Below are 7,074 nucleotides of genomic sequence, written 5' to 3'. Positions count from 1 at the left end.
GACAACGCGGGCTCCGCCTGTGCCGGGCGCCGTGCTTGAACCAGCCCTTCCCCACCTCTCTCCCTTTCCCCGTTCAGTGCTGTTGAGCCCAGGATATGCTCAGATAAGTGGAGGCTTGGGCAGCTCAGCTGGACCTGGCACTTTCTCTGCCCCGATGGTTGTTTCGTCCGCGGTCAAGGTTGTTTTACTGCTCTTTGCTCCCCAAGACCCAAAGCACTGGACCTTGTGCCGTTTGGGGCCAGGGTTTGTCAGCCCTCGCAGCTCACGGGCTGTTTCAGAGCAGCCAGAATTGCTGCATACACAGCTTGGGGCCAGGGATTTCCTGTTTGAGGTTTCACTGCGGCAGGGAGAGCACCGGGATTAATCACCTCACAAAATCCAATAAATATTTAATCCCTCTGTGGACACAGTCACTTCCAGATAACTTCACCCATGGCGACTGAGTAAGAGTGTTCCTGCAGCTCAGCTCACCAGGTCCAGTTTTGAAGTCGAACTGGTCTGGTTGGCTTGTCCTGTGTGTCCCAGTGTTACCGGTGCCACTGGAGTGTGGTCACTTGGAGCTCCTAGAGCCGCAGGGGCTGGGCAGGATGGCAGAGCTTGGCAGAGCCAGTCTCCCCCTGTCCCAGGAGTGTCAGGAGCCAGAGGTGGGCAGGAAGGGCTGTCAGATTAAAGCCATGAACAGCAGGGATATGTCACAGGTGTGTGAGAAGGTCGTCGCTCTGTCCCTCCCCGTGCTGGGCAGCTCCTCTGGTGTGCTGGGGGTGCTCTGAGCCCAGCAGATGGAGCGGGGGTGTATTTCCTTTTTTCTCTCTTCTGTAAAGAAATCAAGCCCATTCCCTTCGTAGCTTTTAAGGCAAACTATTGTTTTTTAGCTGTTTGATGTCTGAGCAATATTATTTTCTGTCAGAACTTAAGCCCTGCCTTGAGGAGGCAGCGCACAGGGTGGTGTGTGCCAGGCTGCTGCCCCTCGTGCCCTGGCTGTGCCCCTGGGCGTGCTGCCTCGGCCGTGTTTAGTGGGGGTGAGTGCCCTCGGCCCCCCAGAGCCTCCTGCGTGGTGTCGGTGTCTGTCACCGTGGTCAGTGCAGAGCTGTGGGACAGTTTTCTGCCATGGGGCTGCCCCAGCTCCCAGCCCGGGGCTGCTCCCCACTCCTGCTGTGCCTGTGGCCGGCGCCTTCCTTCAGCCGCGGTGGCAAAACCAGCTATACTCACCATTCATTTAGCCACGGCCCCAGAGACCCTTTGGCCAGGCTGCCCCAAGCCCAGCTGGAGCCTTCAGGGACCCACGAGAGCCTGAGCACAGGGATAATGCTGCGACCTGAGCGGCCACGGTCCCGGAGCAGTGAACTGCTTCGCTGGGGAACCGATGGACTTGATACTTGCCTTTTGCTTCTTAATGGTATTTTCAGCACAATAGGTGGAATGTGAGGGAAGGAAATTCCCGTGGAGCTGGAGCTCGCGCCACAGCCTCAGGAAGCTGTGCGTGCCAAGCTGGCGTGGCTCACAGGGAGGTGGAAGGGATCAAACAACTCGGCATCTGTGCGAACTTGAGCTGGGGCCGAGCGGTGGAAACACTCCTGGGCAGTGTTTTTACGAGCAATTGGTTTTGACACCGCTCTTGTCTGGAAGTCTGATTTGCAGAGGAATTTGTATGATAAGTTTAAATCCAACCCTGTTCTGGAAAGCTCTTAAGCATGGACTTAAAATAGGCACATACTTCAGTGCTTTAAAGTGTTCATTCCGATGAACCATCGGTGAACAACCTTTGGGTGCTGCTCCTGAGCAGGGACCTCGTTAGAGTTGTCCCTTCAATGTGCTCTTACAGACATGGGCAAAGAACACTTGGTTCTACTGATCTGGGCACACTTCTCGGAAGAGTCTGCAAGCATCAGGGGGAGATGCTCGCTCTCTGTTGGATTATTTGGTACTGCAGACTCTGGTGCTTTTTACAAACAAGAATCACTACATTTCTGTAGCTGTGGTTTACCCAGGGGAGTACATGGGATTTTTTATGGTGGCTGTTATTTTTTTTCTAAGGTTACAAATAGGTTATTTATATTTTTGTAAGGTCTGTGTTGTTACCGTTGTAATTCTGATGTCGTGTTGTTCCTGTTGGGTGTGGGGGTGATGTCTGTGTTCAAATCAAGCAGTAGCTGAAGCTCCTGCCCCATGTCAACAGAGGTGTGTGTCCCACATTCCTCCAGACCTGGTGCTCTCGAGTGCTGTGTGTTTGTAGTTCAATAAATTCTGGAGCCAGAGGTGGCAATGCTTGCTGAGTTTTGATTCCTCTCCTGCTCCCTGCATGTCTGTTGGGCACTGCAGGAAGGCCTTTGGCCTCTGGCCAGGGGTGTCTGTTGGGAAAGCAGCCTCCTGCACACTTGGGATGGAAGCTGAGGCATGCCATGCCTTACCTGTGAGTGATTCCTGGCTCTGGGGCTGTAACCGCCCAGCACTCTGCGTTCTCAGGCGACTGGGCATGCTGCAGTAGGCAGAAGGTGGGTGGGTTTGGCCCTACCTCAGGGAGGGCCCTTCTGGAGAAGACCCTGGGGCAGCCACTCCCATGCAGAGCAGACGCTCCCACCCAAGCCAGGAGCTCCCAGTGAACAAGAGGTTTACACCCCCTCTGCTTCTCATCTCGCAGCACTTGTGTCGTCTGGTCTCACCCCATTTTTGGCTGAGTTCAGAGAGAACTGAATTTCCAGACCTAAGTTCCTTCTCCACTTTTCTTCCCCACAGGTGATGTTTTTCCTGTTTGGTCTCTGATTTTCTCATTCTGTATTTCCCCCAGGCTTCCCCTGCACACTCAGTTCTCACCTTACCTGTCTCTGTCTCTGCAGGACACAAGGGCAATGGCAAGTGAAGGAAAACACACATCGCACAGCACATTATTGAATTATTGCATGTGTTTGCCAGTAGACAGAAATCTATTGTTCTTCTGCCTTCCACACTCACCTTCCCAACCTGTGAGCTGACCCACAGGGACTTTCAGAGAGCAGCTGAGGACCTTTGCAGTGTGTGTGGGATAGCTCTCAGCTTCTCTGTGGCACTGTCACAGCCTCGGCGGCACAGGAGGCACCAACACGGGAGAGGGCCCAGGAGGCTTGGGGGACATTAATGAGAGCAAACCTCTCCACTGGGACCAAACTGGGGTCAACAACACCCACCACAGTAAAAAAAAAGGGGATCCTGATTCCTTTTACAGCAGCAGAAGTTCATTTTGAAGGGAAAACAAATCCAGCTGCAATCCCAAAGCTGTGCTGATGGCAAACAAACTCTGTCTTTGGGGACAGCCTGATGCCAATAATTGTTATTATCCCAGTGGAAGTCCTGTATTCCTGCCCTGAGCCTTGATGATGAAGAGGTTTCTGAGCCTGTTTCTGTGTGACAGTTAGCACCTTAGCAGGAGCCAAGGGCCTGGGTAATGGGGTGATTTGGCTTCCAATGCAGCAGCATTGGGGAACGGAATTATTGGATGTGTGGAGTTTTAGCAGAAGAATAAAGTGTTTTTGCAACCCATTCAGTACCTCTTCACGCTCAGGTTTAGTATCCTCTGAGCTGCTTTGGGTTACAAATAAGCATATGAATATAAATGTATCCATGTCTTTATTAGCACTGTTAATCACAGCAGTTCTCTTGGGGATGGATATCCCTACAGCATGCCCTGCAGGGTGTGCAGAGCAGCAGAACACACATATTCCCCCACATGGAAGGGAGGTAAGGCAAGTCAGTGCAACTCTGCAGAAGACGTTCATCAGCTTCTGCTCTGGGTTCCTTAACACTGACCCTCAGGTTGGATGAAGGGAAAACCCCCTATGTGCTGCCACAGAGATATGAACACAGAGAGGGAAGGGTCACTGCGTTGAAAGGTTTATTTGGAGTTTGTCTCCGTGCAGGAGCAGTCAGTGTCAGTCTCATCAGCACGAACAACTGCTGTGTCTAATTCCAGACCAGAGTGGGACATGGAGACAGACAGTGAAATAACTGAACTGTGAAGAGGAGTTCAGGAAAGACAATGTATTGTGAAGGAAATACCACAGTGGGCAAGTCTAGAACTTGATTCCTTTCCAGCCTTTTGGAGGGACTTGGTTTATTGACTCCGAGGTGAGAGGTTCAAGCAGTGTATCACAGCTCAGATGGAAGCAAAACTGTCTGAAACAGTCCAGAGCCACCCAGCCTAGTGCAGCTCCCTGCTGATGGCACTGTGGCAAATCCAGCATGGAAGTGATCCAGGCACTCCTCGTATTCCGAATTCTGCCTTGCTTGCCATGTATCACCAGCAAAAGGTCAAAATAAGTAGTGGAAGGAGAAAGAAGCTGCAAACTGTTGAGGCCATTGATTAATTGATCACTTAATTCCTGGGGGAAGCTGCCTGAGATGGGATGTGGCCACAAACAAACATTGTCCCAAAAATAGGAACAAAATCTGCTGCTTTGAAACTTCCTGCATAATTTTTCGTAGGTATCACAAACTATCCTTGTTAAGGGCCCACAGTCTAGCGACCCCAGAATCCCATGGATCATGGGGCTCAGCTTGGCTCCACGTGTGGGTTGGGAATAGCAATGACTTCTGCAGAGCTGCAGGAACAGCAGGAAATGGTCAAAATGAGGCGCAGAACGTCACTGTCGCTGCTACAAACACCAACTGCAGGTCCCTGCAGAGGGGGAGTCCTGGAGCCATGGGGGTCCCACAGCCTGCAGGACACAGCAGGTGTCAGGTGGGGATGTCTGCAGTGAAAGCATGTGGGAATGACACAGAGGATATAAGCCTCTGTGCTCTGAAGCCCAATTAATTCAGGCAATAAGCAGAATTTCCATTGCTGGGGACACTCCCTGTAGTTGTTTCCTGGAGCCCCGTAGAGCAGTTGGGTTTGTGTCCAGCAGGCAGATTTGGTGGTCCATCCATCTGATTTCGTAAAGTCATTCGTCTGTTCTCATCTGCCAAGGACACTTTTATGATGCCAGTCAGGGATAAGTCTCTCCAAGTGACAGACTATTGTGTAGTACAATCCACACGTGGTTCCTGCAGGGCTCAGCCTGTGGCTTGTTGGTTGGTTGTTACTGTTTTCTCACCTCTGGTAAGTGACAGCCCCTGCAGTGTCCTCCTGCAATACGGCACTGCTGGGTGAGGCAGCCTCAGCCAGTGGGCTGCTGGGGAACGGAACCCCAGCCCAGGGCCAAGGGCATTCATCCAGCCCTTATTACTGGGGCAAAGGGCAAAATACCAGTGGGGAGCAGGGCAAGGGGTGCTTTTGCTTTGCTGCCTGGGGAGACTCACCGTGACCTCCTGAGGAAGGGTTTGCTCCAGCACACTCCCAGGCACAGCACCCCTGCTCTGGCCAGTCCCTCCCAGCACTGCTCAGAGCATCACTGTGGCCAGGGCTGAGCACTGTTTGTCACCTACTGCTGCCCCTTGCCCCATTCCATCAGGGACCCCAAAGGACATCATCTCTGCTCGAGCACAGACACCTGATGGGCAACATCCCCAGCACGTCTGGACAGTGAGACCCCTCTGACGAACCTGCTCGGCACAGAGCAGGAACAGCCAAGCACTGGGAGTGCTCAGGCATCACCTGGGGAGCAGCCTAGGAGCAGACCCAGGAACTGGGGAGGGGATCCCTGCTGAGCACTGGTGGGACAGGGCAGCTTGTGAAATGCTGTCAGTCTTCAAGCCAAGCACTGACTGCACCCCATGCCTGGTGCTAAACCTGCCCTCACCTGCCAGGATTCCTTCCTGGGCTCCAGCCAAACTCTGGGAGATCAGAGGCGTTGGTTCCTCTGCCCACTGCAGGGCAGGAGCGGCAGCAGGGCAGGGGCAGGGGGGGCTGCTAAGGGGCACAGGGTCTGGGGGAGCAAATCAGTTCTGCAGTGGGACAGGCAGGGTCTGGGGGAGCTGTGGGTTCTGCAGTGGGACAGACAGGGTCTGGGGGGGGCTGTGGGTTCGGCAGTGGGGCAGCTGTGGGTGGGCTCTGCAGGCAGTGAGAGGGCAGAGCCGCCCGCCTGGCTCGAGGCAGACACTCTCCTGCTGCCTGGGGCATGGGGCAGCTGCGCATCTTCTCCCACGCAGGAGTTCAGGGCGTGCCCTTCACATCCAGCCTCCTGGGTGAGGGTTTGGGCCCCTTTCTCCTGCTTCTTCCCCTAGGCTGAGAGCAACCCTGGCTGATGAGTTGTTATTTTTCAGTGCAAGAAGGTGGTCTGACACTGACCCACCTACACCCCCAGTCCCCAGGGCTTGAGCTGAGGATGTTCCCATTTGTCCCTCCAGCATGCTTTGGCCAGCCCCTCTACTGTTTTCCACTTGAAGAGCTAACTGATGATAATTGTATTCTGTTTCTCCTTCCTGAGCTAATTTTCTGACTCATTGTGGTTTCTTTTTGCTTGCTTTTCGTTAGTCTAGTTGGCATGTTGTGGTTTCTTTGTTCATTATGTGATGGGGCTATATAAGGGGATTTGCCTCTGGAATTCAGGTATCCCCTGCGCTCTGTTCCCTGTTATCGTCTTCATCAGCAGCTCTGCTGAAGGCACTCAGCTGCATTCGGCATGAGCTAACCTTCATAAATTCGGGCTGTTAATCACTTCGACATGTCTCACTGGATCTTTGCGCACTGATTTGTGTGTGCTCAAATAGTTTCCCTGAAGTAGACTTGTGGTGAGTCATTGTTTCAATAATCTGCCCTTCAAACTCTTGCTCAGGGTGCTGCCCGCCGAGGGGAGCTGTGCCGGGCACCGCGGGAGGGCTCCGTCTGCAGGCAGGGCAAGGGCACCGCATGGCACAGGATTCCTGGGTGATTCTCCTCCCACCCCACACTCTGCTCCAGCTCCGGCCTCGGGGCTGCTGCTGCTGCTGCCCCATCCGAGGCAGGAACCAGCAGTGCAGTCTGGCTGGGACCAGCACACCCTGGCAGCGGGAGTCCTGCTCCTTGGAGCTCTCCCTTGGTCCCAGGGATCTGGGACACCCGGCTCCCTTCAGCACTTCCCGCAGGCAGCAGCAGGACTGGAGACAGACTCAGGAACGCCTAATTATCTATTTACCTGCTGAGCTGGCTCAGACTTAAGACTTGTTTCAGCAAAAGCCGAATCA

The sequence above is a fragment of the Acanthisitta chloris genome, unplaced genomic scaffold, assembly GCF_000695815.1.
Source record: "Acanthisitta chloris isolate BGI_N310 unplaced genomic scaffold, ASM69581v1 scaffold26273, whole genome shotgun sequence".
Lineage (NCBI taxonomy): Eukaryota > Metazoa > Chordata > Aves > Passeriformes > Acanthisittidae > Acanthisitta > Acanthisitta chloris.
The sequence above is the reverse complement of the archived record's forward strand: the minus strand, read 5'-3'. Positions refer to the sequence as shown.